Below are 26,585 nucleotides of genomic sequence, written 5' to 3' on the forward strand. Positions count from 1 at the left end.
TTGGTTGAGAGTTGATTTTGCGGTTTATGAGATGTATGTGAAGTATGGTGTAGGGGGGATAATGTTTTGTGAGAGATGGCATAGGCAAACCAGAAAAGAGTAAGATCTGCAGTGGCCGAATCACTGGAGTTTTGAGATTATGAGGATAAATTACTTGGAGAAGGTGTTGATGAAAAAGAAAACACGTCCTGCGGTATTTAATATCCTTAGGGACTGGAGAAGAGAAACTATGCTTCGTTGAAAAAGTAGAGAGAAGAGGGCGCACAGGCATAAATCGAAAGCAGAAAGAGTGAAAGAAAAGCAGGAGGAGGAGCTGGATGTTAGTTTGAGAAAATCAAATAGACGTGGTCAATTGAGTATAGATAAAATATACCCATAACAAGAGTTGTATTCATCAGATGAATTAATAAACAAAATATTAACTGATACAAAGCGAGGCCCAAGGAGAGAGACTAAAAAGACTGCGCCAGTGACTATTGCTCAGCTCCCTCCAGTTGCTCAGCCCCTACCTATTGATCAAACCCCAGCGCAGCCACAGATCCCACAATCAGCGCCTCCCATTAGCCAGCCAGCGCCACAACAGTCACTTCCCGTTCCCGTTGTCCCATCTGCACCTCCCTCCCAAGAGATTGTTTCTGTCCCTGTCCCATCTGCCCCTCCAATAATTGAACTTGAACGCATTGAAACGAGAGAAGGGACCGGACAAAGTGAATGTGCTAGAGTGACCCGTAGTGCGATCAGCAAGGAGAGAAAACGAGAGTTGCAAGAACAGGCAGAGATGTATACAAACGGGAATGATGAAACGTCAACGCTAGCTTCGATGTATGAATTCAGGAGGAGCAATGAAAGACAGGTATTGTTGGAATGCATGGGGGAATATTTAATGGGGAGATGGAAACAGTTAATTGGGAGGCTACCGCCGCAACAGTTGTTGGATTTGAATGCATTAGCCCATTGTAGAGAGAGAGATGAAGAAATAAGGGAGCATGTAGACAGACTTTTTGAATTTAAGAATGAACTTGATGATGAATATGATGAAATGTTTGCCACACCGGGGAAGAGGAATAAAGATATTAGGAAAGATAGGAGGGAAGCAGCGATACCATATGTAAAGCGGCGATGTCTGCCGTCGCCAAGACAAACAGGTGATAAACTAAAAGTATGTATACGAGAGGCGTTAAGATGGATTTCAGATCCTAGTATTCCCACAATGGAAATACATGAGATAATTGATGAATACCTCTTGCCCATGAAAAGAAAAGCACTGCAGACAATGGTTGAATATTTGATAGACAGAGATATAGATGATAAAAAAGCCAGCCCCCCCCGAAATGATGGCAGTATACAAGAGAGCACTAGAACGTGGAACAGGAGAAACAGCCTTATCACTTGATTTAGGAATAGTATTGCATATGAGAGAAGGGGGGGGGGGGACAGTGAGTGCGGTATTTCCTATGAGAGAAGTCCCACCTACTTTTGTGCCTAAAGTAGAGATTCCTGCAGCAGGAGGCCAACCAGCGCGAGTAACGGAAGCACATTATACAGCACAATATGTGCACCTCCCCTTCTCCAAACAGGAAGTGAATAACATAAAACAGACGATTTCCGATATAAGAAAGAATCCGGCGGGATTCTATAAGGAAATAGTCCTATTTGAAATCGTCCATGTTCACGATGGATGATATAGATTTAATATACCCAGTAGTTCTGCCAGCAGACATATGGAAGCAAATAAGAAAAGTGGATGATGAGGCGGCCTATGGCGCCACTTGGGCGAATTTAGTAGCGGAGGATAAGAATAGAGAAGCGGGAGGAAAACCAGCGACAAATATGGCGCCGCTACCAGCACGGATAATACAAAAATTGAAAGAAATTGTTCCAGAAAAAAGAATTTTATGGGACAAATTGACTGCATGCGTTCAGGGCATGGATGAGTTATCCACAGATTATTTTAATAGATTTGAGGAAGTATTTACAGATTTTAGTGGACAGGATGTAAGCACAGAAGCAGGTAAAAGACCATTTGTAGATAAGTATATGAGAGGGTTAATACCTCCAATCCAAAACCTAATAATGACATCGGAAAGTGCATGGCAAGCAAAAACCATGAGCGAAGTATTGCATATGGCCCAATATTATGAGAACAGAGTGAATACAGAGAAAGAGAAAGAGGTGAAGGATAGGGCAAATTTGAAAACAAGAGTGCTACTTCAGCAAGTGGCGGGACACAATAGAGGGAGAGGAAACGCACGAGGCAGAAGTAATTTGAACGTGCATGGAGGGCCTCTGGGACTAAATCAGTGTGCGTACTGCAGAGAGGAAGGTCACTGGCGAGCACAATGTCCACATTTACAAAATAGAAATGGGTATGGCCAGAGAAGACAGCCTAGAAGGCACCCAGGAGCAAATGGGCAGAATAGAAGCCACATTCAGCAGCACCAAAATGGTCAAGGAAATGGTACCCAGAATCAGAACCAAGCTCAAAATCAGACTGCTTTTAGCCCGAATCAGAGCCAACAGAACACGCAAAATGGAAATAGAGGAAGGGGTGGGAACATTTTTGATACCCAATCAAATACGTACTATAGTAATAGTAGTGATTACACATCGGATGATGTGTTATTTCCTCAATAGGACAGCCCAAGTCAGGGGTCGGAACCAGTGTCTATTCCCGTGAATCAAAAAGGACCCTACGTAGAAATGAAAGTCGGGAATAGAGAGCATAGATTTCTCGTAAATACAGGAGCGCAAAAGTGCTCGATAGACCATCACTTGGTTCCGGACATACCACCGTCAGGGCAAAGAAATCAGTAGCAGATAACATTAGGTCCATTCGCTGAATATTGTCCATTTCTCTTAACAGAAAATTGTGGGGAAAACCTTTTGGGGTTAAATCTATTGAAAAAACTGAGTGCAGTTATCCATTGCACTCCTGATGGGGTGTTTTTGACAATTTCACCACAGAATGTACCAGTATATGAATTTTTATCCAAACATTTGCCAGGAGAATTGAGTGAAGTGCCAACTTGTATATGGGTGATGAATGACAATGATGTGGGATGCTTGAAAATAGAACCAGTAAAGATTGTTTTAAAAGAAGGAGTAACGTTAGCGCGAATTCCACAGTACAAAATTTCAGCAGAGGGAGAGAAAGGATTGAAAAGTATTGTTTCTGATTTGGTAAAATTGGAGGCGATTGAAGAGATTACAGGCAGTACATGTAACAGCCCCATTCTCCCAGTATATAAGAAAGGGGGTAATGAGGTACCATATTGTTTCATAATTGATCTGCGCGCATTAAACAAAGTAGTCGATGCTCAATTCCCATTGGTTCCAGACGTCACCACAATTTTGATAATGATTCCTGCCTCGGCAGAGTACTTTGGTGTTATTGACTTCTTCAGTATTCCAGTACACAAGGAAAGTAGATATCCGTTTGCCCTCACATTAGGAGGATGATCATTTACATTCACGCTCATTCCACAGGGCTACACAGAGAGTCTGAGTATTTACAGCAGAGCATTGAAAGAACAGCTAGATATGCTAGAATTACCGACAGGTTGTGTATTGTTACAATATATAGATGACCTATTAATCACTGCCGATACAGAAAAGATTTGTAAAAAAAGTACTGTTTTATTATTGACACATTTAGCAGCGCATGGCCACAAAGTGACCTTAAATAAATTCCAATACTGTTGAAAGGAGGTGGCTTATTTGGGCTACCTACTTTCGAGAGAGGGGAGAAGGCTGACCCCGGAAAGGATAGAGAGTATTTCTGGTATGCCTATTCCAAAGACACAGAAAGGAGTCAGAGCTATAATAGGCATGGCTTCCTATTGCTGGCAGTGGGTTGTGAACTTTGCATTGATTGTGAAGCCAATGGTGGCATTGACAAATGAGGATGCTGTGATGCCCTTGCAGTGGATTGAAGAATGTCAGAGAGCATTTGATCTGCTCAAAACTGCATTGTGTTCTGCTCCAGTTTTGGGCACACCAAATTATGAGAACATTTTCAGATCGTTTGTACATGAAAGTGAGGGCTGTGCGTTGGCTGTTTTGACACAGGAACAAGGTGGAAGAAATAGGCCATGCGGCTATTTTTCTTCTGCGCTGGACCCTGTAGCGTGTACGCACTACCACGTTGCTTGCAAGCTATTGCAGCGGCTGCTGCGTCAGAAATGGTGTTGGGGCACACCTTAATTTTGATGGTGCCACATGCCATAGACGTTCTATTAAATAGAACGCAGATGCCACCCCTCACCTCTGCTAGATTGACTAGATACGAAATTGTCCTCTTTGCGCCACACATCCAAATTATGAGGTGTAGTGCTTTGAATCCTGCAGAATTAATGCCACTGCCCATGGAAGAACTAGGTGGGAATGAACCACCTCCCCATGATTGTTTAATGGCTACTGAGGAAGAAACGAAAGGAAGAATTGATTTAACAGATACCCCACAAAAAGAGACAGATGGAGAACTGTTTTGTGATGGCTCCGGTTTTAAATTACTTGATGGCACATCAACTGCTGCCTATGCTATCACTACGTTGAAGAGTATTGTAGAGAGTAAAAGAATCCCCTACAACTCTGCACAAGCCGCAGAGATAATAGCTTTAACCAGAGCCTGTGAGATATCTGAAAATTTGAGTGTAAACATATATACTGACAGCCAATACGCCTTTGGCGTGGTTCATAAATTTGGCCGACTCTGGGCTGAGAGGGGTTTCTTGACATCACATGGGGCCAGAATTCAACAAGGCCCTTTGATTGTACGATTACTATCTGCACTTACGTGTCCCAAGTGCCTAGCAATAGTGAAATGCGAGGCGCATAAAAAAGTAACATGTAAAGTGGGAGAGGGAAACGCATTTGCAGATAGGATTGCGAAGCAAACTGCCACTGATTTGAATACCAAATTGTTGACAGTACAGTCTGAGGAAGTGCCTTGCATGATAGAGGATGGAATTGCTACTGTCAAAGAGATGCAGGCAGAGGCCACTGCTGAAGAGATACGAGGGTGGGCTGAGGGCCCTGCTGAATTAAATCTAGAAGGTTGCTGGGAAGACAAGAAAAGTAAAAATTGGATGCTGCCCAACTCTTATGTAACTGCAATGGTCACGATGGCCCACAGCCCTACACACATTTGTGCCAAAAAGATAGTTCAGCATCTAGCTACAGTATGGGAGAACACACACAAAGAAAAATGCAGAGAGGCTCGTCCAAAATTTTATCACGTGCCTACAACACAATGTGGGGAAGGGAACGGTGACTCCAACAGGCAGTTTCGGCCCTCCCTCTATGCCATTTGAGGTAATCCATTTTGATTTCATAGAGATGGAGAGGTGCCAAAACTTGAAGTACTTTTTGGGGGTTATATGTGCATTCAGTAAGTGGGTGGAAGCATATCCATTAAAAGACTGCACCGCGATGAGCACTGCAAAAGTAATGTTAAAGGAGTATTTTTCCCGGTTTGGTCTGCCCCGTGTCATATGGTCAGATAATGGCCAGCATTTTGTGGGCGCAGTGATACTACAGATTTGCGCAGGTCTCCAGATTGACAAGAGATGCCATTGTTCTAGGCACCCTATGAGTGCCGGCATTTTAAAGGCCAAAATAAGCAAAATTTGTGCAGGGAACGAGTTGAGCTGGGTAGACGCATTACCGCTAGAGTTACTGTGCATGCGCACATCTGTACAGGCAAGAACTGGGCTCTCCCCATACGAGATAGTGATGGGGAGGCTGGCGAATGTTTGGTGTGCACTACAGCCAAAACGGCTAAAGGAGATTGAATATCCTGTGCTCAGCATTTACTGTAATCTGTTAATTCGTTTGATTCATCAGCAGGTGCAGGAGGCTCTACCCATCAGATACACTGGTCCGGGGCATTCACTGGAACTCTGAGAATGGGTGCTGGTCAAGAATTTTGAGAGGAAAACATCACTTGCACCTAGATGGCGTGGACCCTACCAGATACTCTTAGCAACACAAACTGCCATCCGCGTGGACGGATGGCAAGCGTGGATACATGCAACGCACGCTAAAAAGGTCCCATCACCGTCTGAATAGCTACCTGATTGAGACGACCAGAAAGAGACAGCGGTCCCAGAAACGAAAGAAACTGTTACCAGTTCTTTGCCACAAAATCTGTCTGATCCTGAAATAAAGCCTGGAATGAAGCCTGAAAATATTGCTATAAAAAAGGAAGGGCAAAGAGTGCCCCAACGTTGTCCAGCAGAACCTGCATAATTGCTGGCTGACACAAAACGTGTACCACTTTGGCGCCCACCATATTTCATTGCGCCGCAGCCTGAAACGAAATCTGCATCATCACTTTGGCGCCCACCATCATCTGTCATTGCGCCGCAAGCTGACGCCGAGCTCGAGTCTGGAAGTGCACCTGCACTATTCATTGATCACACGATACCAGGAGCAAGGCGGTATAATTTACGGAACCGGAAGGAGTGATCAAATCTTCATTTCTTTTGATCTTTGTTGCCTCTGTTTCCTATTGCGGATGAAGTAGGAACCAGAGACCTAGAGGATAGCGGTGTGAGGGTTGTGCAAATTGGACAGCCCAAGAGCGAGGCTCATCGGTGCTAAAAAAAAAAATCCATGTGCAGATCACCGCTTACGGACAAGAGGGGCTCACATGGTACAAAGGTAATTGATAACTGCTCTGGAGTTCTTTGAGCAATGTGCAGATGCGCAGAGATCTTGCCCAACGTATAGCAATCCAGGCTGCTAAGAACTGGCAGAACAGACTGTTGATATTTACCGAACTTATTGACATTCGAACGAGTGCAACGATAAGAGATATTCACAACGAACATTGTTGGAGAAGAAGAAAAGCAAGAGAAAAATGCCGGAATCAGCGTTTGCCCCCTCCTGCACCACTGCTGATAATGAGTTAACTATAGAGACTGGAAGGTTACACAAAATAAATTGCCGAAAAAATTGTATGCTGATCTTAACGATAGTCATATGCGTAATGAGTATATTAGCCCCAATAGCGACAGTTCTGGTATTATGGTACTTAGAAGAAATACACCCCTTGGAAGTACTCTTGCCTGTTGGGAACATCTCCACTACTGAAAGCCTGGTTCATGTAATTACTTACACTCTGTCCCCAATGGAAGAGAGACGCAGGGAAAGTTATGGGAATAACACATTTCTGCTAATAATGAATATGACTCACTCAATATTGAGAAAGAATAATTGCTGGTTATGTGCCCACTTGCCGCAGCATCGTGGTAAGGGAATTGGTTGGTATGTGCAGCCGTTGCCATTGAGTTCTGCATGCTACGCATCCTTGAGTGCATTATACTATGGGAAATGGAACGAAAGTGGAAATGGTCAATTAGATAGAACAAATATGAATTAATTCGAAGAAATTATTATGAAACCTGTAGGTTGTTCTATATTTCACAAAGCACGACTGGTCACACCAGTAGTGATGCCACAAGACAGATTATTTGTGCCTTATAAATCATCTGTAATCACGTTTCATATGAACCCAGAAGGAATAAAAGATACAGTGCCCCCCTCCTATACAGTAAATTACAGTCCCCACACTGTCCCTTTTTGCCTGAGAAAAAAAAAGAGTTCCTATTCGGTGGGGACATTCACTAGGTGCATGACTATAGCATTCCTTGATAAAGAGGTAGAGCCAGTTTATGTAGGTGATCCTGTTTATTTTATATGTGGAGAAAAAGCGTATCCCTGGTTATCTAGAAACTGGGGAGGTACTTGTTACTTTTTGTTCCCAGGGGTATTCCTTTCAAGAACAGCAGATGCAGCAAAATTGGCCAGGTCAAGACCACGGCGAAATGAGGAAGGAGTTTTGGTCGCAGACGACATAGGAAAATCATTCATACCATTTTGGGGACAAGCAATACACTTCTATTATATAAGACAACTGTCCAGAATATTGGAGAAAACAATAAATGGAACAACAGATATATTATACAATATGACATTAGAGGAAAAAGGAATTAGATTAATGACCCTCCAAAATAGAATGGCTCTTGATGTAATCCTGGTTGATCGTGGGGGAGTTTGTAAAATCGTGGGATCAGCGTGTTGCGTGTTTGTAAGCGACTCCTCCCCTACGATTTTTGAAGCGATAAGAAAGTTGCACGTTTTAAGCTCTGACCTTCACCCCCCTGAAGGGAGTTGGGAATTGAACATAAGCTCCTGGTTCTGGGAGGTAACCCGCTCATGGGGATGGAAATTATTTGCGATCCTAGTAGCAGTGCTAGGAATATTCATGACATGTTGCATACACTGCTTACTCATAGTGGGTACTGAAATAAGCGAGGAGTGTGTACAGATGGTAGAAAAAAGAGCACTACTAAATCAGATACTCATGATAATGATGAATTGAAGACAGTAAAAGAATTCATGTCAATCAATATTGGCGACAATGAGGCGTTTGGCATACGGCCAAAAGGTGGGTTTGTCAGTCCAGAAAAAGTAGACACCCCTCAATGATGGAGGCAATGTACTTTGTAGGCCGAAGACCAATCGCCTCATGTGTTTAGTATTAGAAATACATAGCCATAAACTTGACTAAAGTGCAGCCCTTTTGAAGTGATTGAAATCGCCATTTTGTTTTCTAATGTTTGCCTCTTGCTTTCTGTTAAAACTGCTTTTCTGAAACTTATTCTGCTCCACTAGTACATTATTGTTTATGCATAGAGCAAGGCCGCGAGAGACTTGTTGAAATAGAACGCAGCAAACCAGACAGAAATGCCCGGTCTCCTCCCTCACAAGTCCTTGGAAGTAAGCAGCGAGGCATTTAATCAGTACACAGGTGCCAGCAAGTCTCGCTAATGCAGGCGAAATGTTAGAAGCGAACATTAAATGGCTTGAATTATGCTCTTCTTTGCCCCCCCCCTTTCCTGAGCCGTATAGAGCCCTGGAGAGCAAGTTGACCCCCAGTGCAGGAATAGAAACTAGGAGATAGCGAGGCCTGGAATGTGTCTCTCCTCTGCACATAGCTTGCTTGCAGAGAACAGAAGCAGTGTGTTCTTATAACAAAGAATTGTGTCTGCAGGCTCATGAAATTGCAAACTGTTGCTAAACTTTGGTGTAAAGCGCTACATAAATTCAATAAACATAAACATAAATAAATGTCTGAAGGTGTCATACTCGTCACAATTGTCAATCACCGTACCCAATTCAAAGGAAATACATTATGGGCGGTATTGAATGTGTCACCACTGATTGTAAAATGCCTGTTTTGTACATATGTAACTGTTGTACGAGTCTCACTCTCTTGCGTCCCCCGCCCTGGGAATTGGGTGCTTACCAAGGCATTTGAGCGTTCTTCCTGCCTTGCACCTGGTTGGTGGGGCGCATTCTAGGTCCTGCTGGTCATACAAACGGCGGTGCGTGTCTCAGGCAGAAAGAATTGGATCCACGCGACGCATGTGAAGAGACTTCCTCACCCAATGCCACACGATACAGAAGAAACAGAACCCCTCTCTAACGCTGCAACCAACGATCCCAAAGCAGTAAATAGCGCTGAGAGTGCATCAGAGAATCTCTCTGAGCCTGTGAGGCTTGGGGAACCTGCCATTCTGTCTCCACACTCTCCAAAAGTTTTGCTTCCGGAAACTGTTGTTTCAAATTCTGCATCTTCACTTGTTCCTGATACGTTGCTCCCAACGGGAAGTGACGACACATTGTTTCCGGATCAATCAGTACCGGGAAAAGCAAGGTAGAATCTGCGTCCAAACGGCACGGTTCGGCTGTGCATTTGAAGAAGGCATCGAGGGCCAACTGTGACTATTTGCTTTGCAATAAACCCTAGCTTTTGGGAATACAACCTTGTGTCTGGCGTATCAGTTCGTGTGTGGTGATTGTGCCTTGTTTCCATACGCGAGGGTCCCGCAGGGGCCCCTTCAAAACTGCCATCTTGGAACTGCCGTTTCCTCATATGCTTTGCCTCGCTCAGACTGTGGTCTTGTGCTCCGCCTTTTATCCGTGTGGGGAAGTGTAATGGAAGTCAGGTGTGTGTAATGGTCAGTAACTGCCTGACCCTTGTATTAGGACAAGCCAGGTATACAGCTCGGGTGTTAGTCCGTTTTCTCTCATAGCAAGCTGTTTGTGAGAAAGTGTTTGTGTTAGGAAAGTGGGGGTTGATTTCCTAAGTCTCTTACCTAGTAGGATGGGGTAAAGAAGTTACAGGGAAGGGGATACCACTCTTCCCATCCAGTGTCCCACTCCCCAAAGACCAGTCACCAGGTGATCCTTTCGCACTGGTCCACCCACAGGAATTGGATCCAAAAGCGATGGCCATGTCCTGGCCACCTGGATGACAGATCACTGGTGACTAGCGGGTGAGACACCTTCAGGTTTCTCACAGTTGCCAGGGCCCTCATTTGTTTTTGTCATATTACCTTCCTCGTTATCAGGTGGCCTCTAAGCGTTGCCTTAATGGTATCCCATAGGTATGTTCAGATATCACCAGAGAAGAGTTGTTCTCATAGTATTCCCCCATTTTATTCTTTATCACGTCTCGCATAAGAGAGTCTGCAAGTAACTTGTTAGGAAACCCCCACCTTGAGAGGCTGCTCTGCTTTTTCTGTATGTCTAATGTCAATTTAATGGGACAATGATCCGAGAGAGCAATTGGGTGGACCTCCATCTGTAAAATCTTACCTAAATGTTTAACGGAGGTCCAACCATAGTCTATATGGGAAAATGAGTTTGTGCACGTGCAAATAATATGTATTTCCGGTTTCTATTCCCCTAAGTGCTATGCAGGCTTCTTTTAGGGCCACCTGTTGCACTTTCTTTTTCACATTTTGCGACAGGGGTGGGGAGGCTCTGCCCTATATTGTCTTGTTGCTTCTATCCCTCTGGAGATCCCATGCCAACTTGAAATCCCCCAAGACTCCAATCTGTCCCACACGGAACCTCTCTAATTCGATATAACTATACTCAGGAAACCATCCTGTCCTGAATTTGGTGCATATAGTGTAGCCACTGTTAAGGTCATATCTCCTATTCGTATTAGGAGGAACAAGTAGCTCCCTCTTTATCTTTACGTGAGTTTACAACCTGAACCTCAATGCCCTTCCCAAAAGCCAATAGAACCCCCGTCACCTTGTGCAGGGCATTTGCTTGTAGTACTAAAGTATACTGTCTAATCAACAGCCTATTTCTGTCACTTTATTTAATATGCGTTTCCTGCAGTGCCACCATGGCAGGGTGATGGAGCACCAACAGCCCTTCGAGTTTCTTTCTTTTGCCTGAAGTATTCAATTCCCTGATATTAAGTGCAGGTACAGTGAATGTGGATGACTAAACCTAATTTGATCGTTGATCTTCTAGCTTGCTCGTAGCCTCTTTGTAAGCCTGTTACCCTGATCTGAACAGCAAACCCGTCTCTCCCCTCTCTCCAGCCCTCCCCCCTCACATCCTCTCCCCCTTTCACACCAACTGTCCCTAGCCTAGAAGGCCAAAAGGGAAGATTTGTAGGTATTGCACCACAATTCCACCACAATTCCCATCTCTCTTCTTTTCTACAGGCTGACATTGGCTAGGTCATGATAAAACTGAATTTCCACTCCATTGTACCTAATCGGTTCCGCAGCCCGGGCCACTCGCAGTATGGCTTCTTTTTTGCAGGTAGCGCACCAGTGCAACCAATGTGTCTCTTGGTTGTACCCCCGGATCCAGCCTCCTAGGCCCAGTCCTATGCTGTACCCTGTCTATTGGGATAACTTTATCTACACTGTCACCTAATAAAACTGTAAATATGTGCAGCACTGTCTCTTTCAGCTCCAAGTCCCCTACCACTTCCGGATGTTAAATCTGTGAGATCTACTATCTCAACCGTTTTGTGATTATCCTCCACAATTTCCTGAAGAGTTATTTTGGTCATGTCTGATCTCTCTTCTAGTGCTGCAACGTCTTTTTCAAATCATTCTTTTTTCAAATCATTCAAAGTTTGCTTCACCTCCGCTGTGAATGATGCAAATTGCGCCTGGAATGTGGTGGCAAGTCTATCCTGTAAGCCCTGAAAGCATGCTTCTATGTCCACCTTTGATGCAGCCATTTCACTGGGGGTGTCATTTCCCTCTCCTTGCTGTATGTCTGGGGATCCTTGTGCCAAGCCGGGAATAGCTTGAGGGCCAATTTCTCTTGCCTAACAGCGTTGGATTGAGGTGTTCTGTGCCAATGCCAACCGCTTGTCTGTTGTGCTGTTGCCTTGCCCCCCAGCATTAAGCCCCGACCAAACCACTATATATGCCCCTGTACACTTATCATTTTGGAGGGCGGATAAGAAGGCTCTCGTCTGCAGTACCTGCATTCCTCAACATCCAACCTATGCCTAGGGCCCCTTCCCAGGTGCAAGGCTAATTTTCACCTGTGCAGCCTTGCTTGCTACCCCCACTTCCGTGCTGGGGGGAGGCTCCAATTAACTTGGACACCAAAATTCTCTTTTATTAGCCCTTCTTCCCCTCACTCATGTACAGAGTCACCGACCTTTAGTGTTTGTTAACTTGTGAGCAGCCTGATCCTGCAGCGCTGTCCACGACCTTACCACAGCTCCTCTGCTTCCAGCCTTACCAACGAGTCCCCAGCCATGTCCCACACTTTCCTCTTGTCCTCGAAGGTGTTTGAATGCAGAGGGAGAGAGAGCCACGCCCTGGCCCGAGCTGTTGGACCTAACACCTCCTTGTATCCAGATGCTGTCCTCAAGCTAAACGGCTTGAGGGCTGAAGTGCAGTAGAACACTGGCGTGTCTGCTGCCAGACCTGCTTCTCTCTATTCATCCCTCCTCCGCAGTTCTAAGCCACCAGCTTGCTACTTCTAGCGTGCCATTCACAAGGGAAGGGGGATTCCCTCTGTGCCTCACTGGGCCGTTAGATGCCATTCTTTCCCCCAGTCCTCTCCAGTGCCGTCCAGGCCCACTAAACCACTAAAGCGGTTGCTAGATGCTACCACGGGGCGCTGTAGGTCTCCGGGAGTGGGCTCATCCTTGTTGCAGCTTCACCTCGATAAGGGTCACAGCGCTTAACTGGATATCAGCCCCCAGAGATGCTTTGGGCAGGTTATTCGCATTACAGGTGCTAGTATTTATGGGCTAAAACGCCCCGCCTGACATTGTAGGCCATGGGGGGCAGAGACAGCTCTCCACACACACATCCTCACCTCCCAGCTGACATCTTAGAATCCATCCTATGTAATTTATTATCACATTTAATAATTTGTATTATCTTTAGCAGGCAGCAGTCAAATACAATGTATTTTTGCTCCTTTAAAAGCCAATCGTCCTGCGATTCGATGGTGGTGGACAACTCCCCCAAAGTAGGAATACTGAAGTCGAGATCATGACCAGAATCGTCAATGAACTGCAAAGGTGCTTCAGTTATTTCGGGCTGTGATATTTCTGAATGAATTGGCGAAACAGGGATAATTGCATGTTTTGTTGGTGGACATTTTTTAGAGGGTGTAGATTGTGTCGATATATCTTCTGTGTCTTCAGTTTCATCTAGGCATCGTTTTGCAATGCAGCAATGATCCCTGGTTACTTTCCATGGCTCGCTGGTGACATTATATTCAGGCCACTAGACATCTGCATCTCGACTCTGAATCTTGACTGGACCATGCTGTGCGTCAAAACGTAGTTGCTCCATAGTGACATCCGTTTTGGCAAGCAACCTCATTAATTTCTGTTGCTGTATGAGTCTTTATGCTCCTCTTCCTCCTGGGCCTCTAACAGATTGAATTAAAAACATGCTCGATTTATAGCACACATACAGAAGATACCATTTAACAACTGGAAACGTAATATCAGGAAAACATCTGCTTAAAAACTTCTAAACAAGCTGGTTTGTTCTTTTCCCTGGTTTTCATTATTTTCTTTGTAACAGTGGACTTCGATCTGCCGACCACAAGACCAAGCTGAAAAAAGCATTTGAACAATGTTTAAACCCAGCACATTTCTTTTCCACTCAAAGAAACATATGTACGTAAAACACTGGAACATATTAAAAATTGCAATGCCAATCAGATGTGATGACAAATGATATTTCAGATTATGTTATGTATATATCTGTTCTATGTGCCTCATTAATTTCGACTGCTACAGTGGTACATTCCTTGGACAAGGTGAAAAAGGGGTGGGCACCACTTTAAAGTTCACTTTTCTTAGTCAATTAGATTCTTTAAAAACTATTTATAGTCTTCAATTATGCTTTTAGCCTGGAGCTGTCAGAAAAATGATGGTCCCATGACACAAGGACCAAAAAATTCAAAAGACAAAAGAATGATGAGGTGAAAACGCCTCAACAAATTTGACGCTCTCAGTTGGCTCCAAATGGAGCAGAAAAAATGTGTTATATATTTGTTTCTAAAGTAATTTTACACTTTCATTCATCTTATCTCCATAATGTACTTTTGTTTGTTCCATATTTCAAGTCAATTTCTGTTATGTCACAAACTGAAGTAGAACTCTTCAAAAGTGCAGGAGAGGTTTAATGTACATTCCTGTCACAATGTTACTTGAAGTGGCAAGTGCCGAGACTGAGATTAAATACATGGTCAGTCCAGTGCAAATAAGCCAATGCATTTCGGTGTGTTTAGACCATCTTCATCTACCAGAATTGCAACAGTAAAGAAATGTGTCCTACAATTAAAAATTCATACAAAAAATGTACATACCGCAGCGTGGCAATAATGTTCAAGTGTGATGTCATCAAAAATATGAAAAAGAAAATTGTAATCTGTGGCTCTGTCAAAATTATATAACGCTCTTATGTTTATATCAAAATGTCAATATCTCTGTTGAGCTGTTAGAGATGAATCGTACCTCTGCCATATGTGTGTATCTCATCAAACGCCACGTGTATCTATTCAATGCCGGCTTGCGTCCATCATTCAGGATGGAATTGGTGCCTAAAACAATTAGGTAAATTAGTACTAATCATATATCTAAACACCTTAGAGGGCCACCCAAGATGGCTGCTATGGCTTGAGCTCCCTAGTAGCCCCGGATTAATCCGTATGAATCCTGCTGTTCCCGGCTTGGCTTTACACAACTAAGTGCCATCTCCGGTTCCCAAACTTCACGACTCTCCTCCCTTCGAATCTGGAGGAAAATCGGCCTCTCAGCACCCTGAATGACACATCCAGCACGGAGGCCTGGCGGGCTGCCCTGGTGCGCGGGCGGTTCCGTGGGTGTACGCGCTTCTGGTGCACCCAGCCTAGAGGCTGCTCCATCAACCGCAGCACAGACAGAGGCATTTAGTGGTGCGGGCCGCCAGCGAGAACCCGGAGGACCTCCCTCCCCACCGACCGCTCCGTCCAGTGCCAGCCGGGGAGGCGTCGCCGGGGGGCGCGGGCTGGCTGCGCCGCATCAGCGGGATCCTGGTGCTGCAGACCCGGAGACAACGCCAGAGCTTCCTGAGCGCGGGCCCATTCCCCGCGCCGTGTCACGGAAGTTCGGAACTCAGGGCCGCGCTGCGGGAGGCGAGCGCACATCATTGCTCCATCACAGCGGGAGCTGAGGTGGCCGGGGACGGCGAGACCAGACGGAAGAGGCTGCAGCAGAGCGGGGCCCACATTGTGGCCGCGGATTGAGGTACAGGCGGCGAGGGACGGGGGCAAGGAGGGGAGGTTGAACGCCACGAGCAAGCGATTCCACCAGGCCCTCCCCCCCCCTGGGGCGAGCCCGCGCGGCCCCCCTCGCATCACGCAGCACTGTTCCCCGGTACCCGTGACTGCTGGGACTCAACACCCACAGGCGAGAAGAGTAACGCAACCCGCCCGCTAAACCCAACAAGACCCCCCTGGCCTTCACCTTGGTGAAGCACCCACACTGTTGGTGACACTTCGGTAAATACAGCGCTGCTAATATATCTCCCCCAGTCAAGGCCTCCACTAGCCCGAGGCGCACGCAGGGCCACTTATCGCCTGCTACCTTCAGCTGTAGAAACGCCTCGTCAACCAACTCCACTAAAGAAAGCGAGCGGGTCCCGCTCCTGCTCTTCTCCTCATCAACCGTGCTGGCTCTTCAGGACCTCATAATTACAGCAGAGCCCTTTCGACTGCGGCCAGGAGGCACACTATCAGAAAGCAACCACAGCTACATGCTCTCCCCCCTCGCCTTCAGTTGACGACCTCGACCCCTACTAGGGGCTCCGTGGGGTGCCCGCTCTGCTGTAGACCTACTTTCAAGGCCTAGAAACCCCATTCATCCAGCAAACCGCGATGGGGAAGGGTGATAAAATGCAGAGGAAGCTGACCTTTGAAAATGGCACAACTCCGAAACCCTCCCTCCCCCCGGCTACAAGACGAGGGTGAACCCACACCTGGCGGCTCACATCAAACGGAATTAGGGAGCAACCCGTCAGAAATAAAAGAAATCCTGCTGGAACTGAAAGTGGGCATTGGCAGCCTGAATAGCAAAATGGACGGCGTATCTTCTAAAGTGGACCTATTACAACTTTGCATTGACACCCACACAGAGCGCCTGAATGAAGTTGAACAATGGGTTTCTAACCTAGACGATGGCGCAGCGTCCCTACCGAGCAAAGTATCCAGACTTGAGAGCCAAATGAGCGCAACCATGGCCAAATGCGAAGACTTAGAGGGCCGCTCAAGACGGAATAACATCCGAATCATCAGAGTGAGAGAACACGAACCCCAGACGAAGATGGAGGACTATGTTGAATCGCTCTGTATATCCCTCTTTGGTCGAGAAGCCCTCTCCCATCTGTTCATAGTAGAGAGAGCGCACAGAATTCTGTCCGCCAGACCAGCCCCTGGTGCTCCTCCCAGACCAATTATTGCAAAACTACTTAATCACAGGGACCGGGACGCCATCCTCTGGCTGGCCAGGGAGAAGGGAGAACTGATACATGACGGGGACAAGATCCACCTCTACCCAGACTTCTCTCCTGCGGTGCAAACACAGAGAAGAGCTTTTACTAATGTCAGACAAAGGCTCAGAGACAACCAGATGGCCCATTCAATGCTGTTCCAAGCACGGCTTAGAGTGCAGCACAACGCAAGAGTCCACTTCTTCCAATCTCCAGAAGAGGCTCACACATTTCTAGACCAGAATGGATGTCCAGACCAGCATCCTCGTCAACCCCGTCCCCAGAGAGAAAGAAACCCCAGGAACCCTCCTTAAGGAACCGGAGACTAGTACACCCATGCTAACCACATTGAACCCACCGGAACAAGCGCAAGATGGTAAATAAGGCGGGGCAGGGACATTTGGGAAACCCCAAGCGCCCCTATCACAGCATTTGTTCCCTAGTTCCAGTTGGGGGGGATCCCGACGGACAAGTTGGGGGTTGTCCATGCTATGGGAAAAGTTCTAATGTTGTTAGTTTGGACGCGCGCCACCAGTCACTGCCTGACCCGAGCCCACGTTTTCCCACCCCGGTAAGCCCTCTTCCTCTTCAGAATCGTCGAGAAGGGGGCGGAACCCCCAGACCACCTCTACCCCAGCAATCCCTTCCAGCTGAAGACCCAGTGCACAATTGCCCACCGCGGGAGTCAAGTCCACCTATAACCCCTACACTTGATACAATCATTGGCAAAGGGAATATACAAGGCATCTCGCTTCGCTTAAGGTTGCAACCTGGAACATAAGAGGGGGTAACATCCCGTCTAAAACAAGGAAAATCCTTCAGTACAAAGAGACATGAGATAGATGTCGCCATGATCCAAGAAACGCATCTGCTTCGAGGGAACGACCACCTATGGGCCATGAGCTGGGGCTGTCATCGTTATTTTTCTTCATACTCGTCATATGCCAGAGGGGTCGCAATCCTAATTAGTAGGAAAACTAACTTCCGCCTTATCCACACAGAGAAAGACTCTAAGGGTCGATCGATCCTAGTAAGCGGTACAGTGGCAGGCCAAAAAATAACCCTAGTCAACTCCTATGGCCCCAACACTGATGGTAACAACAACTTCGGCCGGGTAGTTTCCCACCTCTCCACTCAAGATTCGGCAACAATAGTGTGGGGAGGCCATATGAACACAGTTCTCGACCCATTGAAGGACAGAACACGCACAACGCCACAACCCATATCCAAGGCCAGTCTTCAAATATGAGAAATATGTGAAGCATTCAATCTAAAGGACGCGTGGAGAGTTAGCAAAGGGAACCAACAAGACTACACCTTCCACTCGGCTGTTCACAACTCGAGCTCCAGGATTGATTACATATTTTCCTCGGCAAATGGTCCATTAATCTACAGCCCAGGCCACATTTTACAAAGAACCCTTTCCGACCATTCGCCTGTGATCCTTACCCTCAATCCAGCTAACCCCAGTCACCCGCTACAATGCTCGCATTTTAAATCCGGCACAATGCGAGACGAGGTATTCGCTTCCAAACTGAGAGAGGAGATCATATCATTCCTTGAGACCAACATAAACTCGGGCCCCCCAGCAAGTACAGTCTGGGAGGCACTAAAATGTTTCACCAGGGGAGTCTGTCTCGCCAAGGAGAATGGCATCCTCAAGCTCATAAGGCGAGAACTGGCAACTAGTGAAGAGAAGCTCAAACTCCTCGAACTCAAAAGCAATAGACAGGAACGATCCTAGCTCAAACGCTGCCCTTAAGGAGGAACTACTAAAGTTCAATGATACAGCAGACCGGGAAATGAAATTTCTGAACCGCAACAGTCAGGTCCGACAATAGGGGAAGGCCAAAAACCAGGCGCGCTCCTAGCAAAGCTGATTAAGGCTGATAGCACCTTACCACCAATAAACGAGATACGCACCAAGCAAGGAAGAACAACCCACACTGATGAAGGAATCGCAGAAGAATTCAGGCTCTTAATACCACCACCAAATACAAAGCAGATTCACAAGTCGCATTGGAGTATCTCGAAAAGACAGAACTCTATTGGGTCGAGAGTCCACGTCCACTGCGAAAGCCACTCAACGAACTCGTCTCCCCGGAGGAGATTATCGAAGCTATCAAATCCCTTTCAAACTCCAAAGCCCCCGCCCCAGATGGCCTGACCGGTGAATTTTATAAATCCTTTGCTCATATCCTAGCCCCCTCCTGGCTGCAGTCTATGAAGAAGCACTAGAAAAAGGAGTCCTTCCCCAGATGACCCGCGACGCCAACATAATCCTCTTACACAAACAAGGTAAGCCTCCAGAAGAATGCACGTCTCACCGCCCCATTTCTCTCCTTAATCTCGATAACAAAATCCTCGCTAAGGTGCTCACAAACAGACTGCTGCCACTGATGCCTGCACTAGTGCTTGCAGATCAGGCAGCATTTATTCCCGGTCGTAACACGACCTTTGGTATCAGAAGGCTTTTCAGCGTCAATGCAGCACTCGACCCATCCCAGCAAGCAATCGCGGTGCTGCTCGACGCTGAGAAGGCATTCGACTCAGTTGAATGGCCATTCCTTTTCGCGGTGCTCACGAGAATGGGGCTGGGGGCCCGATTCATAAAATTGGTATCCCTTCTGTACACCAATCCGCAAGCCAGCATTATCGTTGGGAAGGCAAAGTCATCCCCCATAGAACTACAACGCGGCACAAGACAAGGCTGCCCGCTCTCAGTGTCGATATTCGCTTTGGTAATGGAACCACTAGCCTCCAGTTTCCGGGAACAGCATCAACTCAGAGGACTCACCATAGGCCCACACAAGCTGATCATATCCTTATATGTCGACGACGTAGCATTATTCATCCGAGACCCCAAGGAAAACCTAAACCCAGTCATGAGAGAAGTCATTAAATTTGGGACGGCCTCCGGGGCAAAAGATCAACCAGACGAAATCCATTATCTTCCCGCTGACACCGGCGACTAAGCAATTCCAATTCACATGGAAAACATCCCGAGTCCGGTACTTAGGAATAAAAATGTCACTAAACCACAATGATGTATTCCGAGACAATTACTAAGAAGTCGTCGAAATCCTGCAAGATAAAGTGTCACGCTGGAAAGCCCTGCCACTAACCCTATGGGGGAAGGACCTCTTTGGTCAAAATGGTCATCCTCCCGAAACTCCTGTACCTGTATACTAACATCCCCATATTACTACAGCAATCCTTTATGAAAAAGCTAAAAAGTATGGTTCTTGAGCTCCTGTGGGCAGGCAAACCAGCTAGAGTGGCGTACACGACCCTGACTCTCCCAGTATCGCAGGGGTGTGGGGGGTGGCTCTCCCAGATCTAGAGAAATACTACTGGGCGGCCCAGTCCCAATTCCTCAGCTACTGGTACTCCACTCTCGTAATCAGACCACATGTACAAATAGAAAGGGCCTTGGCAACTCCTAATTTCCTAACTGCAGTCATAATCAGTCAAACCCGGTCCCCTACACCACCATGAACGTGATGCTTTCAACCTATACAATTTGGAAGAAAATCGTCCAAAGATACAAGATACAGACACGTTACTCACCTCTTCTACCTGTTAAGTTCATACCCAGGGTCCCGGTGACATCGGAGAGAGTCTTTCTCCAGTGGATTGACAAACTCCACGTAAACCACATAGGTGACCTCTTCACCGAGGATGGCTTCATAACTCCGCAACAGGCAAAACTAAAAGGTAGTACTACTGCCCTCGACACTTTCCTCTACTTCAGAACTCGCTACACCCTGCAGGCACTACTGCCTGACTTTCCACAACAACCCCCAACCTGGCAATCACTCCATAACGTGATACAAGCACAAGGCGAGGGCAGACTGGTGTCGCAAATCTACAGGGCAATCATCACCGACACAACCCCCACCAACACCCGTACAAAGACCAGATGGGGAAAAGTCCTACACATAACCATCACTGAAGAAGACTGGTCCTGGATCCTGCAACAATACAAAAAATAGCCCTCAACTAACGCTTTAAATTGATCCAATTTAACTTCCTCTACCAAACATACCACACGCCGGCAAAAGCCAACAAACACCGTCCCGAATCCTCTTCAAATTGCGAAAGATGTGGGGCATCTAAGGCTGATTTTGTCCATCTTGCAATGGAATGCCCTAAACTGACCCCCTTCTGGAATCAGGTCCTCGAGACGACGGCAGTAATCGTGGGAGAAGAAATACAGCCCATCCCAACAGCAGCCCTGCTGGGCATGACGAGACTCCTTTCGGCATCAATCAGGAAACTAGCTGGACTACTATTAACGTTGGCCCGTAGGAGAATAGCCATGTCCTGGGGCCGAGGCCCCCAAACCACGATCGCCAACTGGCGCAAGGACATCCTTTACTGTCAGGACGTGGAGGCGGACTTCATTAAATCGCTGCCTTTACACGCGAGACCACCAGACATCTGGGGCCCAATGACACTATTTTTAATGGAAGAAGCAACAAATATCCCGAACTCCCCAGCAAGAATTTAACAAGCAATTAAGAGCAGCGCAGCGTCAGACTTGGCCTAGAGACTAAGCTTCCTGAGCTGGGATGTGGAAACGGACGAAATACACCCGAGGGCAAAGAACTTTGAAACGAGAGAAGGCGGAGGGGGCAGGGGGAGGCGGGCTGGGAAGGGGCGAGGCGCTCAGTTGAATCCACCTTAATGTGGGTGTGTAGTTGTACCACGTTGGGAGAAAAAACCCAAAAATAAAGTTTAAAAAATATATATATCACCTTGCTCTGATGCATGTATGCGCGCTGTTGACTCTTACCTCCAAAGTCGGGAAGGACTCCGTAGACAGCAAAATCGCTGGGATGCCCGGTTTCGCTTTGTTTTATGCATTGCTATGGTGACGGAGCATGTATGCCTCGCGTCCCACCCTCCCATGGCAACGGGAGGGCAGGTTAGTCACCCGGGCAACGCAAACTGTTTGTTGTTCATATAATCAATCATAGACTTCCACTGATTGACTATATGAATAACAAACAGTTTGTGTTGCCCGGGTGACTATCCTGTCCTCCCGTTGCTATGGGAGGGTAGGACGTGAGGCGTATGTGCCCCGGCAGGTGCCAGAGCGAGCTGCGTCACCATAGTAACGCATAAAACAAAATGGAACCGGATTAATACTGATTTACCTAATTGTTTTAGGCACCAATTCCATCCTGAATGACTGACGCAAGCCTGCATTGAATAGATACATGTGGCGTTTGATGAGATACACACATGACAGAGGTACGATTCATCTCTAACAGCTCAACAGAGATATTGACATTTTGATATAAACATAAGAGCGTTATATAATTTTGACGGAGCCACTGATTACAATTTTCGTTTTTATATTTTTGATGACATCGCACATGAAAATTATTGGCACGCTGCGGTATATACATTTTTTGTATGAATTTTGAATTGTATGACAAATTTCTTTACTGTTGAAATTCTGGTAGATTGCATAGCCCTGAAGATGGTTTAATCACACTGAAATGCATTGGCTTATCTGCACTGTACTAACCATGTATTTAATCTCTGTCTCAGCACCTGCCACTTAAAGTAACATTGCGACATTCCTTGGATAAAACATTCATTAAAAAAAGTTAATTGTCAAGTACATTTAATTGTACAATCTTTGATCTCACAAAGTACCTCGACAAAGTTGTTTTACATAATTGTCAACATGAAATGAGAAAGTTAGTCGTAAAACAATTCAAAATTTTTAGCAAGGTCAGGTAGAAAACTTGGAACGTGTGAAGTTATCAACATATATATTTTACATTTCCCCCAATAACATTTCAAGATGTCACATGGAAGTTGATGTGATATCATCCTGCAAAACATAGTAATTAAAATGTTGCCTCCCAAATTATTTTGTGCTGTAATGTTTTCATTTTAATGTATTCTGCTTTGGGTAGGAAGTTAAATGTTATTGACAAAAACAGAAAACTTTCATACAGTGGAAGGTTACATGCATTTCAGTTTTATAATATGTTTTTGGGGAGGTTTTACTTTCATTGTTGCATGTCTATGGGCAATTATTACAGCAAGGGTGTGAATTAATTTTCTGCACTTTTCTAACAGTATTGTAAAAAACAAATGAAATAAAACACTTATGTTAAGTAGATCCAGAGCTACAAATATAATGCAAATTCTAACTATGCATACCTCATACTCCGGACCGGTTTCAAATGAGGAAGGGACTGTCGAAGTTCCAGCATCCCCCTATAACATAGTAATTTTTTTAATATGGATGTAAAAAATAAAAAAAATCAGATGCAGACGATGGTCCATATTAAGAGCCACTTCTACACGGCACTTCTTGGCAATAACTAATACTATAGTTAATAACCTTCAATATGTTTCAAATCGAAGTAGGCCCAATTAATGCATTGACAGTCACATTTAAAGGATTAGTATAAAATAATTACTCGATAGATGAGCTGTGTTGCTGTTCACTCCTGAATTGTGATAGATAATGAATCTTTTTCCTTTAAACTGAGTATATAATGAGAAAAGAGCCCAATTGAAAAGTTACGTTAGTATTATAACTTGGACCACATCCAACGCTCAAAAACATTACTACGTGCATGTGGCTTGGCCTCACCATTGGGATGATCGACGTGTCTGTGGTTTCCTCATTGACAAAGGTCTGTACTTCCATCAGTGAGCTCTATGTAAAGTAAGACAAGTTAACCAACAATTTAAAAAATACATATTAAGCGAAAGTGGGGATAGACAAAGTAGTCTAAAGTGAAAATGTGTAAAGGTTCAGTCACTTGAGTCGGCAGCGCAACTTGTGTAATATAACATTGATGTAAATATTCCCCAAAAAGTAAAAAACAGTTATGTTACTTTTTCCCCACACCAATTAATTAGATTGCGAGATCATTTAGAAGACAGATTATAGAAAGCACTCTTTTTATATACCAACATACATAACAAATTCTTTGTCCACTACTCCCCGGAGCGAGTGTGTGCATAAATTCAGTTGGAACTGCATTGGGAATTAATTTGCAAAGGCGTCTGGGACAACGCTTTTTAGTATAGTGGGATGCTTCGTGCATATCGCCTGACAAGTGCATGCTGCAGAAGCGGAATTGATTGCCTCTCACATCTTCCAAGACATCCTTGGCTCTGCTTTCAATCTCGGACAATGGAAACCTGCAATTTGAAAGCCATGTTCTTATTAAATCTAAATCCTTTGGGAATACATGCAGGACTGCGACAGGAGTTTTGACATGGCTCACAGTAGGGCAATCAAAAATGATACATGAAGGCATTCTTGAAATGTCCATAAGATCTATTAAAGAAATATAAATAATTATTAAAACTAATAGTATCACTGAGCTAAGCAACAATCACATAGCTTTGTGTGTAAACTTTTTTTAAATTAAAAAAAACTCAGTAACCTTGTCTAATTATCACAGCGATCAAATTAGTCAGACCTCTTTGTTATACCATATTCTTGTAACCAGCGCCACGATGCCTCGGGGCTGATTCTGTGCGCTTAACAAATACCGCAAATTGTAACGCATTACTAGTCCATTCAATAAACTTTGAGCCACCAAAAGAAAACATGCGATGAAAACGTGGGCTACGAAACATTACATTCGGATACAATGCTCTGCAATGAAATGTGCTCATTCCAGAAATAAAAATACATTAAACGTTTGATAACAGTGAACTCTTTCAGATAAGTTAAAATGACAAGGTGTACATTGGGTATAAAACAATACAAACTTTCTGAGCAGCAATCGATGAAACTACAGAACAAAATAGTTGACCAACCCTTACTTGGATGCACAGATGAGCCGATTGAGCAAGCCTGGTAACAAGTAGATCGATGGCGATATACCTTGTGGTTTGCAGAGATGCTCCCTACTGAACTATCAATGTGTTTATGAAGGCTTAAAAACTGGGTGTGTATGTGAATGTGTGACGTGTTCGTTGACACCCACCAAGCCTCAATGCCAATGTTCGACATCCTCACACCCATGGATTCAGCCCCTGCAGGAGCGCACGGTCATAGGTGCCAACTGCCATTGATACTGGAGGGGGGGTTGGATGGGCATGAGTCGAGCACAAAACACCACCAAACTAACGCTCACCTGATTCCCACGGAGGCGCAGGTCTGGCTCCGAGTGCTGATGCTTCTTCAATGGTGAAGCGCAGGACTCTGAAGATGGACAGGAAGGGCCCTCTACTCTGGCTTCTCCGGCTCGCAGGAATATTCCCCTGTGCGTGAAAAGGGAGTATTACCTACTGACTAGTTATGCTCAAGCCTCCCACTCTCTTCCAACCCTCCACGATACCCTTCCACGATTCCCCGTGAAGTCTCACCTTAGGGTCTGAAAGGACAAGCTCTCCATCCTGCTTCTGACGCAGCGGCGTGTTGAACCCAGTTACTTCACTCGATTGAGGTTGGATGGGAGTTCAGGTAAGCTTGATTATACTGGTAAGGCGCTGTAAAAAGTTCTGTTGGAAGTTCAAAAGTTCAAGCTTTAAATAATAATGTTCATTGTCTTTTTTCAGGTGATGAATGAAGATTCCTTTGGAGACTTCTTGCAACAAAGCGCTGATGTTGATGTCTTTTCCCCATAGGGGCCGGGGTTCGGAATGCCAAAGATTTGGCGCCACCCGAAGTGAAACGTGCAGTTCCAGTAAAGATCTGGTAAGTCCTAGATGAGCGCTCAGGTAATGTTTTTGCATTCGCTCATCTAATGTCTTTGTCTTTTTTCCCCATAGGGGCCGGGGTCCTGCTTGGAAGCAGCAAGACCCGAAATGAAATGGGAATGACCCAACAGGTAAGTCTTAGAAGGAAACTGAGCTTTTCCTATTCCCTTCCTTCTCTCACCTCTTATTCTTGTCTTTTTCTCTACGCTCTGGGAAGTGGCTATGTATCCGGATGATCGCTGCTGAAGATGGAGGAACCCAGGAAAGGTGAGTGAAATGCAGCGCTGCAGCGATCTTAACGAAATGCTTTTAAAAATGATGTCTTCCTTTTCAGGATCGTCGGTGACGTCTCTGTGGTGCAGATTAGCTGGTAGGTCTCGTGTCTCCCTTTGCAGGTGACCCAGGATGCTGACAGGCGTGGCTGAAGTCCAGATGCAGGAGCTGACACGGTGAGCGTCCAGCTGCGAGGAGCAGAACGCGAAGCGTGAGTTGCTGATCGGGTGTGGTTTAAATAGCTTTGGAAGAAGTTCCAAGTGTGTATCCTTCCACCGATCAGGTATGTATCCTTCCCCGACCACACCCGGGTGGAAAGTAGTCCCACAGGTAAAGTAGTTCCTATTCAGGCCTCAAGAGGGCCTGGATGTGGCAGCATGGTCGGCATCAGGTAAGTGCACATTAAAACACTTGAACACATGTCTAGCTTTATGAGCCTGGCGCCTAAGGCGCCAGGACAGAGGTCCAACATGAGCCTGGCACCTAAGGCGCCAGGACTGCGTCCAAAGGGCCCCAGCTTGGGCCCGCTGGCACTCCCCTGGGGGAAATGATACCTGCCTCTGGGGTTGCTGGGTCGGACCTGGCTCCTTGGAGGTAGGCATCATGACACAAACTTCTTTCATGAACTTCCTAGACAGTTGGGCGTGTTGTTGATCTACTGAAAAACTCAAACAACTATTCATATTAACTCTTTTTTTTAATTTACTTTGGTAATGTAGATGGCACAAACAAACAAATTGTACTGATGCGGTTGCAGTACTGGGTGTAAAAATCCCT

The sequence above is a fragment of the Ambystoma mexicanum genome, chromosome 2p (assembly GCF_040938575.1).
Source record: "Ambystoma mexicanum isolate Mex_15411 chromosome 2p, UKY_AmexF1_1, whole genome shotgun sequence".
NCBI lineage: Eukaryota > Metazoa > Chordata > Amphibia > Caudata > Ambystomatidae > Ambystoma > Ambystoma mexicanum.